Source organism: Ursus maritimus, unplaced genomic scaffold, assembly GCF_017311325.1.
Source record: "Ursus maritimus isolate PB19 unplaced genomic scaffold, ASM1731132v1 scaffold_6, whole genome shotgun sequence".
In the NCBI taxonomy this organism is placed as follows: domain Eukaryota; kingdom Metazoa; phylum Chordata; class Mammalia; order Carnivora; family Ursidae; genus Ursus; species Ursus maritimus.
The window spans coordinates 81,027,352-81,039,743 of record NW_024426774.1 but is presented as its reverse complement, the minus strand read 5'-3'; positions in this window follow the sequence as shown (position 1 = coordinate 81,039,743).

Below are 12,392 nucleotides of genomic sequence, written 5' to 3'. Positions count from 1 at the left end.
AATTTTAAATTCTGCTTACCAGATTTTTCACTCCTGAAAGCCCTGGTTGGCTTTATTCAGAATTATTTGCTCTTTTGTCATATTTCCAAGCCTCTCTTCCACAACACATCGAACACATTTGCACCATACACTAGTTCTTTACATTTAATATTTATTTATTTATTTATTTGAGAGGGAGAGCCCAAGCAGGGTGAGGGGCAGAGGGAGAAGCAGGCTCTCCACTGAGCAAGGGAGCCCGATGTGGGGCTCGTTCCCGAGTGTCCAGGATCATGACCTGAGCTGAAGGCAGACGCTCAACAGACTGAGGGACCCAGGCACCCCTAAATTTAATATTTAAAGTAATGGTTCCTAACTTGAATGTACATCAGAATGACCTGAGAACTTGTTAAGTCGCACGTGGCCGGGCTTCACCTCTAGAGTTTGTGATTAGCAGGTCTGGGGCGGAACCCAGGAATGTCTATTTCCAGAGAGTTCCCAGGTGTTGCTGATGCTGCTTAGTTTAGGGACTGTGTCTTGAGAATAACTCATCTAAAGTATTTGTAGGTCAGATTTTTCTAGCTCTGGTTGGTGCTATCTCTCATGACGCTTGTGTTTTCGTGGTCTGGTTTGGTTTTGACTGAAAGCTACTCATTTTCCTTGTTTTTTTTGCGGGGGGAGGGGTTATTTATTTTTTTTGGAAGGGGGGAGGGAAATACTTGGGACCTGGGATAAAGGTGCATTTCTGAAGAAAGGATTTGTGTTTGCTTTTATCAGATTTCTGAGGACACTCCCAGGCCATTCTAGATTAAATTCTTTTTTTTTTTAAATGATTTTTTATTATATTATGTTAGTCACCATACAGTACATCCCCGGTTTCCGATGTAAAGCTCGATGATTCATTAGTTGCATATAACACCCAGTGCACCATGCAATACGTGCCCTCCTTACTACCCATCACCGGTCTATCCCATTCCCCCACCCCCCTCCCCTCTGAGGCCCTCAGTTTGTTTCTCATGGTCCATAGTCTCTCATGTTTCATTCCCCCTTCTGATTACCCCCCTTTCTTTATCCCTTTCTTCCCCTACCGATCTTCCTAGTTCTTATGTTCCATAGATGAGAGAAATCATATGATAATTGTCTTTCTCTGCTTGACTTATTTCACTTAGCATTATCTCTTCCAGTGCCATCCATGTTGTAGCAAATGTTGAGAACTCGTTCTTTCTGGTAGCTGAGTAATATTCCATTGTATATATGGACCACAACTTCTTAATCCAGTCATCTGTCTAGATTAAATTCTTGCCTTGAGGGTTTTGAAACCCTTAGTGAGGTTGATTGAGTTCAAGATGTTTTCATTCATTGCCTTAAGGATGGGTGATCGAAGGAGTTAAGATGGCAGAGGAGTAGGGGACCCCTTTTTCAGCCGGTCCCCCAAGTCGAGCTGGATAGGTACCAGACCAGCCTAAACAACCACGGAACGAGCCTGAGACGCAGGAAGACGCATCTGGATCTCTACAAATGAACATCTCCAGCGCTGAGTATTGAGGTACGAAGCGGGGAGCCATGAAACCGCGCACAGATATCAGAAGATAAACGGAAGGGGGAGGGAGCCGCCACATTCGGTCGCCGCCAGGAAGCGGCAGCCACTTGCACGGGGGAGCGGGTGGGCTCGCGGACGGCACCCGCAAAACAGCAGACTGAGACCGTGAGCCGGGTGCGCGCGCCACCAGGCATCTTGAGACCCGGAATCCCGGGGTGCTCACCGGAGCATAAGCTGGAACCGCGAGCTTCGGAGCGCCGGGCGGCTGGCGGCGCAGCGTGGCTCTAAGGACAGAGGCGCGCCGGCCCTGGAAGTGAGGCAGAGACGCCCGGTGTGAAGGCGCCCATCGAGGCGCTCTGGGGTTGTGAGCAGCACCAACAGAAACAGAGTTAAAGTGGCCAGAACATCAGTGGAGAACGGGCCGCAATCCCTCTGTTCTGTGACAGAGGCTGAAATTTGGCCGCTGCTGCTCTGACTCTCAGAAGAGGCACAGCAAACCGCCAGGGAAAGCCGCCAGAGAACAAAAGCCTGGAAATACCGGCTCACAGAGTGCCCATCCCCATCCCCCCTCGCAGGGGACACGGAGACTCTATCCAAACAGGGTTGCCTGAGTATCGGCGCGGCAGGCCCCTCCCCCAGAACACAGAAGGCAGGCTGAAAAATCAAGAAGCCCACAACCCGGGCGCCTGGGTGGCGCAGTCATTGAGCGCCTGTCTTCGGCTTAGGGCATGATCCCGGCGTTCCGGAAAGGAGTCCCTCATCGGGCTCCTCCGCTGGGAGCCTGCTTCTTCCTCTCCCACTCCCCTGCTTCTGTTCCCTCTCTCGCTGGTTGGCTGCCACATAAATAAATAAATAAAATCTTTAAAGAAGAAGCCCACATCCCTAAGATCCCTATAAAACAAGGGGCACGGCCTGGGACCCAGTCAATAATTTGGGCTCTGGAAACCCCGCAACCTCTCCTCATCAGAATGACAAGAAGGAGAAGCCCCCCCCAGCAAAGAAAAGACAGTGATTCTGTGGCCTCTGCCACAGAAATAATGGATATGGATGTAACCAAATTATCAGAAATGGAATTCAGAGTAACGATGGTCAAAATGATGAGTAGAATTGAAAAAACTATTAACGAAAAGGTTACTGAGAATATAGAATCCCTAAGGACAGAAATGAGAGCGAATCTGACAGAAATTAAAAATTCTATGAGCCAAATGCAGGCAAAACTAGAGGCTCTGACGGCCAGGGTCGCAGAAGCAGAGGAACGGGTTAGTGAATTGGAGGATGGGTTAATAGAGGAAAAAATGAAAATAGAAGATGGTCTTAAAAAAATCCACGCCCACGAATGTAGGTTACGGGAGATTACTGACTCAATGAAACGATCCAATGTTAGAATCATCGGCATCCCCGAGGGGGTGGAGAAAAACAGAGGTCTAGAAGAGATATTTGAACAAATTGTAGCTGAAAACTTCCCTAATCTAGCGAGGGAAACAAACATTCGTGTCCAAGAGGCAGAGAGGACCCCTCCCAAGCTCAACCACGACAAACCTATGCCACGTCATGTCATAGTGCATATGTGCAAATATTAGATCCAAGGGTACAGTATTGAAAGCGTCCAGGGCAAAGAAATTTCTCACGTACCAAGGCAAAGGCATCAGAATTACGTCAGACCTGTCTACACAGACCTGGAATGAGAGAAAGGGTTGGGGGAGCATATTTAAAGCTCTTTCAGAGAAAAGCATGCAGCCAAGGATCCTTTATCCAGCAAGGCTGTCATTCAGAATTGATGGAGAAATAAAGACATTTCAGAATCGCCAGTCACTAACCAATTTTGTAACCACGAAACCAGCCCTACAGGAGATATTACGGGGGGTTCTATAAAAGTAAAAAGGCCCCAAGAGTGATACAGAACAGAAAGTCACAGCCAATACAAACAAAGACTTTACTGGCAACATGGCATTATTAAAATCATATCTCTCAGTAATCAGTCTTAATGTAAATGGTTTGAACCATCCCATAAATGCCACAGGGTTGCAGATTGGATAAAAAGAAATGACCCATCCATTTGCTGTCTACAAGAGACTCATTTCGAACCCAAAGATGCATTCAGACTGAGAGTAAGGGGATGGAGTACCATCTTTCACGCAAATGGACCTCAAAAGAAAGCTGGGGTAGCAATTCTCATATCAGATAAATTGGATTTTAAACTACAGACTATAGTTAGAGATGCAGAAGGGCACTATATTATTCTTAAGGGAAGTATTCAACAAGTGGATATGACAATTATAAATATATATGCCCCCAACAGGGGAGCAGCAAGATACACAAGCCAACTCTTAACCAGAATAAAGAGACATATAAATAAAAATACATTAATAGTAGGGGACCTCAACACTCCACTATCAGAAATAGACAGAACACCCTGGCAAAAACTAAGCAAAGAATCAAAGGCTTTGAATGCCATACTCGACGAGTTGGACCTCATAGATATATATAGAACACTACACCCCAGAACCAAAGAATACTCATTCTATTCTAATGCCCATGGAACATTCTCAAGAATAGACCATGTTCTGGGACACAAAACAGGTCTCAACCGATACCAAAAGATTGAAATTATCCCCTGCATATTCTCAGACCACAACGCTCTGAAATTGGAACTCAACCACAAGGAAAAATTTGGAAGAAACTCAAACACTTGGAGACTAAGAACCATCCTGCTCAGGAATGACTCGATAAACCAGGAAATCAAAAATCAAATTAAACAATTTATGGAGACCAATGAGAATGAAAATACAACAGTCCAAAACCTATGGGATACTGCAAAGGCAGTCCTAAGGGGGAAATACATAGCCATCCAAGCCTCACTCAAAAGAATAGAAAAATCTAAAATGCAGTTTTTATATTCTCACCTCAAGAAGCTGGAACAGCAACAGAGGGACAGGCCTAATCCACGCACGAGGAAGCAGTTGACCAAAATTAGAGCTGAAATCAATCAAGCAGAAACCAGAAGTACAGTAGAGCAGATCAACAGGACTAGAAGCTGGTTCTTTGAGAGAATCAATAAAATTGACAGACCACTGGCAAGACTTATCCAAAAGAAAAGAGAAAGGACCCAGATTATTAAAATTATGAATGAAAAAGGAGAGGTCACGACGAACACCATTGAAATTGGAAGGATTATTAGAAATTTTTATCAACAGCTATATGCCAATAAACTAAGCAATCTGGAAGAGATGGAATCCTTCCTGGAAACCTATAAACTACCAAGATTGAAACCGGAAGAAATTGATTCCTTAAACAGGCCAATTAATTATGAAGAAATTGAGTCAGTGATAAACAACCTTCCAAATAACAAAACTCCAGGCCCGGACGGTTTTCCTGGGGAATTCTACCAAACATTCAAAGAAGAAATAATACCTATTCTCCTAAAGCTATTTCAAAAAATAGAAACAGAAGGAAAGCTACCAAACTCATTCTATGAGGCCAATATTACCTTGATCCCCAAACCAGGCAAAGACCCCCTCAAAAAGGAGAATTACAGACCGATTTCCCTAATGAATATGGACGCCAAAATCCTCAACAAGATACTTGCTAATAGAATCCAACAGTACATTAAAAGGATTATCCATCACGATCAAGTGGGATTCATACCTGGGATGCAAGCGTGGTTCAATATTCGCAAATCAATCAGCGTGATACATCATATCAACAAGAAAAGACTCAGGAACCATATGATCCTCTCAATCGATGCCGAAAAAGCATTTGACAAAATACAGCATCCTTTCCTGATTAAAACCCTTCAGAGTGTAGGAATAGAAGGTACATTTCTCAATCTCATAAAAGCCATCTATGAAAAGCCTACTGCAAATATTATTCTCAATGGGGAAAAGCTGGAAGCCTTTCCCTTAAGATCAGGAACTCGACAAGGATGCCCACTCTCGCCACTATTATTCAACATAGTACTAGAAGTCCTTGCAACAGCAATCAGACGACAAAAAGGGATCAAAGGTATTCAAATTGGCAAAGAAGAAGTCAAAATGTCTCTCTTTGCAGATGACATGATACTCTATATGGAAAACCCAAAAGAAGCCACTCCCAAACTATTAGAAGTTATAGAGCAATTCAGTAACGTGGCGGGATACAAAATCAATGCTCAGAAATCAGTTGCATTTCTATACACGAATAACGAGACCGAAGAAAGAGAAATTAGGGAATCCATCCCATTTACAATAGCACCAAAAACCATACGTTACCTTGGAATTAACTTAACCAGAGACGTAAAGGACCTATATTCTAGAAACTATAAATCACTCTTGAAAGACATTGAGGAAGACATAAAAAGATGGAAAGATATTCCATGCTCATGGATTGGAAGAATTAACATAGTTAAAATGTCCATGCTACCCAGAGCAATCTACACTTTCAATGCTATCCCGATCAAAATACCGAGGACATTTTTCAAAGAACTGGAACAAATAGTCCTTAAATTTGTATGGAAACAGAAAAGGCCCCGAATCTCCAAGGAACTGTTGAAAAGGAAAAACAAAGCTGGGGGCATCACAATGCCGGATTTCGAGCTGTACTACAAAGCTGTGATCACAAAGACAGCATGGTACTGGCACAAAAACAGACACATAGACCAATGGAACAGAATAGAGAGCCCAGAAATGGACCCTCGGCTCTTTGGGCAACTAATATTTGATAAAGCAGGAAAAAACATCTGGTGGGAAAAAGACAGTCTCTTCAATAAATGGTGCTGGGAAAATTGGACAGCTACATGCAAAAGAATGAAACTTGACCAGTATCTCACACCATACACAAAAATAAACTCCAAATGGATGAAAGACCTCGGTGTGAGACAGGAATCCATCAAAATTCTAGAGGAGAACATAGCAGCAACCTCTATGACATCAGCCAAAGCAACCTTTTTCATGACACACCCCCAAAGGCAAGAGAAACAAAAGATAAAATGAATTTATGGGACTTCATCAAGATTAAAAGTTTCTGCACAGCCAAGGAAACAGTCAGAAAAACTAAGAGGCAGCCCACGGAATGGGAGAATATATTTGCAAATGACACTACAGATAAAGGACTGGTATCCAAGATCTACAAAGAACTTCTCAAACTCAATACACGAGAAACAAATAAACAAATCAAAAAATGGGCAGAAGATATAAACAGACACTTTTCCAATGAAGACATACAAATGGCTAAGAGACACATGAAAAAATGTTCAAAATCATTAGCCATCAGGGAAATTCAAATCAAAACCACACTGAGATACCACCTTACACCAGTTAGAATGGCAAAAATAGACAAGGCAAGAAACAACAATTGTTGGAGAGGATGTGGAGAAAGGGGATCCCTCCTACATTGTTGGTGGGAATGCAAGTTGGTACAGCCACTCTGGAAAACAGTGTGGAGGTCCCTTAAAAAGTTAAAAATTGAGCTACCCTATGATCCAGCCATTGCACTACTGGGTGTTTACCCCAAAGATACAGACGTAGTGAAGAGAAGGGCCATATGCACCCCAATGTTCATAACAGCAATGTCCACAATAGCTACATCGTGGAAGGAGCCGAGATGCCCTGCAACAGATGACTGGATTAAGAAGTTGTGGTCCATATATACAATGGAATATTACTCAGCAATCAGAAAGAACGAGTTCTCAACATTTGCTACAACATGGACGGCACTGGAGGAGATAATGCTAAGTGAAATAAGTCAAGCAGAGAAAGACAACTATCATATGATTTCTCTCATCAATGAAACATAAGAACTAGGATGATCGGTAGGGGAAGAAAGGGATAAAGAAAGGGGGGGTAATCAGAAGGGGGAATGAAACATGAGAGACTATGGACTCTGGGAAACAAACTGAGGGCCTCAGAGGGGAGGGGGTGGGGGAATGGGATAGACTGGTGATGGGTAGTAAGGAGGGCACGTATTGCATGGTGCACTGGGTGTTATACACAACTAATGAATCATCGAGCCTTACATCGAAAACCGGGGATGTACTGTATGGTGACTAACATAAATAATAAAAAATCATTAAAAAAAAAAAGGATGGGTGATTGTTTTGCTACTTAACCACCAGTTTTGAGATTGGCCATGTCATTCCTGTCCAACAGAATAGAGGACGTGTTAACTTCCAGTTTAACTTTACTGTGAGGGTGTCACCCTTTCATGTTCCAGGTTTGTGGGGTGGGGGACAGGGTCCTACTTAGCCCCCACTTTGGGCCTTTTCTTCCAACCCTACTCTGCTGAGCTGTTGAAAATTGGTTTGGCTTACCAGGTCACCAAAGCTCTCAGGTTGAAAGTAGAATGTAGCGCCCTGCGGGCCCCTGCAGGTTCTCTGAGTTGTCTCTCTCTTCATCTGTTTCATTTTTTCACTTTGTCTATGATATTTTTTCAACATAGCGCAATAAATCTCAGTAGGAAAATCTAGGAATTATGTCCAATTTTCTCTGGCTTCTGGACTTTATGTAGAAGGTCTTTCTCCAATAAAGATTTTGAAAACTATTCTTTAAAATTTCCTCTAATAGTTTTGTGAGCCATCACTGATGTATATCTATCTCCATATAGATATATAGATATTATAGATATATATAGATATTATCTATATATCTATATCACAATGCAGGACTCTAAGTTTGGTTTACTCAAATGGATATTCAATTGTTCCAATCCGTATATTGAATAATTCATTCTTTACCTACTGATTTAATATATTTCACATATTTCATGTATCGAATGGATATATATTTCTGGATTATATTCTCAGAATATACCTATATTCTGATATAATAAACTATTTGTCTATTACTGGCATAATAACAGGCTACTTTAATTATAATAGTTTTTAAGGACATTTTCATATCTGATAAGATACGGCTCTACTCATTATCCTGTTTTTCAAAATATCTTGGCAATTTTTATGGAATTAGTGTTCCAGAGGAAACTTAAGATCAATTTATTCAGTTCCTTCAAAACTCCTTTGTTATTCTGACTGAAAAAGCATGATGCTTACATAGGGCGTTGGGAAGATCGCTATCTTTATGTTATTTGAGTCTTCCCATCTAAAAGTATGGTGGGTTTTCCCATGGGGGCCGTAGTTCATGTTTATCAGTAAAGCTGCATAGGGTTTTTTTTTTTTTTTACAGGTGCATGTAGGTATATATTTTTTTCTTATTGAATTTTTTTAGTTGTCATTTTTGCAAATGGGGTTTTGTTTTCAATTCATTTCTAACTAGTTATGGCTAATTAGGAACAAAGATATTAAGTTGTAAATGCTTATTTTTTATTGAGATACAATTGATGTGTAACATTATATTCGTTTCAGGTGGTTTTGGTCTATGTAGACATCATATCTTATGTAAATATTGCCTCCTCACTTATTCCCCTCGTTTTGTTTTCTAGGTTAATTCCACTAAATCCATTAAGTAGGCTGCCCAAAGTACTGTAGTCTTGAATAATGCAGATACTAAGCATACCTGGCTTGTTCCTGACATTAGTCAGAATACCTGTAAAATTTCAGAATCGTTTACTATTGATTTCTGATAAATGCTATTTAAAATATTTAAGAATTTTTTGGGGGCGCCTGGGTGGCACGGCGGTTAAGCGTCTGCCTTCGGCTCAGGGCGTGATCCCGGCGTTCTGGGATCGAGCCCCACGTCAGGCTCCTCCGCCATGAGCCTGCTTCTTCCTCTCCCACTCCCCCTGCTTGTGTTCCCTCTCTTGTTGGCTGTCTCTATCTCTGTCGAATAAATAAATAAAATCTTTAAAAAAAAATTTAAGAATTTTTTTCTTTTGTTAAACATTTTTTTATAATGGATATAGAATTTTATGCATATTTTGTACCTATGAAAATCACTACCAGTTATTTGGCTTTTATTTTTGATTTATTAATGTAACATTTTACTTTTTAAAAAAATTTTTTTAGAGAGAGAGACAGAAAAAGAGTGTGGGAATGAGGGGCAGAGGGAGAGGGAGAGAGAGAAATTTAAGCAGCTTCCATGCCCAATGCAGAACGGATGTGGGGCTCCATCTCACGACCCTGAGATCTTGACTTAAGCAGAAATCAAGAGTCCAGATGCTTAACCAACCCAGCCACCTAGGTGCCCCACATTTTAAATTTTTTAATGCTGAAGCATCTTATCAATCCAAACAATAAATCCTATTTAGTTATTTTATATCATTGTAAAATTACTGCTAGACTATGTATGCTAATATTTTTCTTAGAATTTTGGTTATTTATTCTTATGCTATTGTTTTCTCATGTAGAACACGGTATGTGTCTGCATATAATTTATGGCAAGTTCATTTTGGATTGTTGCTCATCTTTGAATGAGATGAGTTCTTCCCAGACCAGTTATCTGTGGGAGGTGCATCTCAGACAGCAGGCAGGGTCATGCTCCAGGCTGGCAGGAATTCCTGTGACAGGAGCCTGTGTAAGTGTTCTCTAGGCTATGACTTCTCCCTGGACAAGGGACATAAGCCCTGCAGTCAGTTCATGAGGCTGAGCCCCTGTCCCTTCCTCCCCCCACTACTTCACCAAGACGCCTCTTTCTGCAACGGTGATCTGTGTGATGGTTTATCCAGCATTACCTTACCTGCTTCTGGAAGTTTCCCATCAAACCAAGGCTAGGGACATTGCAACAAGCAGCTCTCAAGAATGATTAATTTTGTCCCTCTGAGTGTGTTACTTACTTCTGAGGATGGCGATTTTATATCAGTCAGGATCCAGTGGGAAAAACAGAATTCCACCAGTTATTTTAGCAGAGTGAGTTTAATATATGAGCTTGATTAGACAGATGCTGGAAGATGGAAAAGGAGAAAAGGGACACTGACTTAACATAGCCATAGGAACTGCAGAAAGCAGCTACCACTCTTAGCACTGGAGGAAGTCAGGAGAGAGCCTGACATCATTCCAACGTAGGAGCTTGGTGGGCGGGGGACACAGACCTCTGGGACAGATGTCACCCAGTTGGTCGCTATTTCAGAGGGGATAAGATGATGTTCTAGGAATGAAGAAAAATCTGGAAACTGAAATCAACTGTTTGTGGACCCAATGGCCGCTTCTGGGATGAACCCTAGCCCTGGACAAACCCTCTCCTCCCTCCTTCTGTTCCTCTTCTAGCACCCCCTACTGGCAGACTCCAGCAGGAGAAATGTGCCTGCAGCACAGGGTAAGGGAAGGGTGTTTGAGCTGGAGACTGAGAGTAGCTTCACCATCCGCTTGGGTCACCGGGGACGTGGGGACACCTCCCACTTCTGTTTCACCTTCCCCACCTTTGCCAGCCCTTCCTCACAGGCTTTGGTTCAGGGTTAGTGATGTCTCCCCATTTCAGTGGAAACGGATTTTGCTTCTGTTTTTTGTTCTTTTAATATTCTTGCAGGTACTTTTTCTTTCAGTCCTCCAGCGTGATTTTTGAGGAGGCGGAAGGGCAATCCTCTTTACCCCACCATTTAAAAACTTGAAGTCACAAATGTGCTATTGGCTGTTTAAGTTCCTTTAACAAATCTTTCTCTCTCGCAGCCTTCTGGATAGCATTTTATTATGACTTCCTTTTTCTTGTGTCATTGAGAACATGGTTGTCTTTTCTCACCCCAATAAGATGCATAATTGTTACTTACATTTTCTTCTGATTTCTACAGTCATTTTCAGAGATAGGGTTTCCTTCTATACTTTGAGAATGATGGTCTATATCCCCTAATGAGCAATAAAAACGTATGTATAGACACACACACACATATGCACGCACATGTGTGCACACACACACTAGACTAGAATGAGAGAGAATCCATCTAAGACTTGGTTTCTACCATTTAACGGGTGTGTAGATTTCCCTAGGCCCCAGGCATTGGTCATTTTTATTTTGCTAGAATCTCATTCTCATTTATATTCCAGAGTTCAGATTGAATTCACTGCACGGCCCAGTTCTGAGTGTCTGGCAGCTATCTGTAAATGTCACTGTATGGTATTGCAATGGTAGAAGGATGGGGAACAGCTAGTTGTGTGGCCTTTCCTCTAGCTTCCCCCAGGGATGCCAGAGGTGTTGACTGAATGCCCTTTCCAATACATATAGGAATCCATCAGGAGGATACCTGTATGAGACCCAAGATAAATAGAATTCAGGTCTCCACACCAGTGCTAGCACCCGGGCCTTGTTGTTGAGATTGATTACTGAGTGATCAGTAACCAGTATTGGTGACATGGAGAATGGAAGGCACATGTCTAACCAGCTGAAGGCTTCTCTGAGCCACGCCCACTCAGCCCCATCTCTGGTGACCCATTCTGAATGAATGACCAGGACCTGGGACCCTGTGCTTGGCAGTCATGAGACCTCATCTTGGCTCTTACTGTGTATGTTATATTACCCATCCTGCAACCTTCTTTGCTAATTTTGTTGGAAGTTTTTATTTTGAGGGGCACCTGGGCGGCTCAGTCAGTTAAGCATCTGACTCTTAATTTCGGCTCAGGTCTTAATCTCAGGGTTGTGAGATCGAGCCCTGAGCCCGGCTCCGTGTTGGGGCAGGTGTGGAGCCTGCTTGCGATTCTCCCTCTGCCTCGCCCTGTGTCTCTTGCTCTCTCTCTCCCTCCTCCTCTCTAAAAACAACATCAACAAAAAACCCACAAAAACTTAAAATTTTTATTTTGAAATCATTATAGAGTGGCCAAAATTTAAGATATAATTACAGATTAAACATTAAAAAATTCAAAATAGTTATAGATTAAAGAGTTGCAAAAAAACATACCTGCAAGTCTCAGGTACCCTTCCCCCAGTTTCTCTCAATGATAACATCTTACATAACAACTGTAGAGTAATGTCACACCAGGAAATCGACAATCTATGGAGCTTATCAGAGTTAACTAGTTCTACAT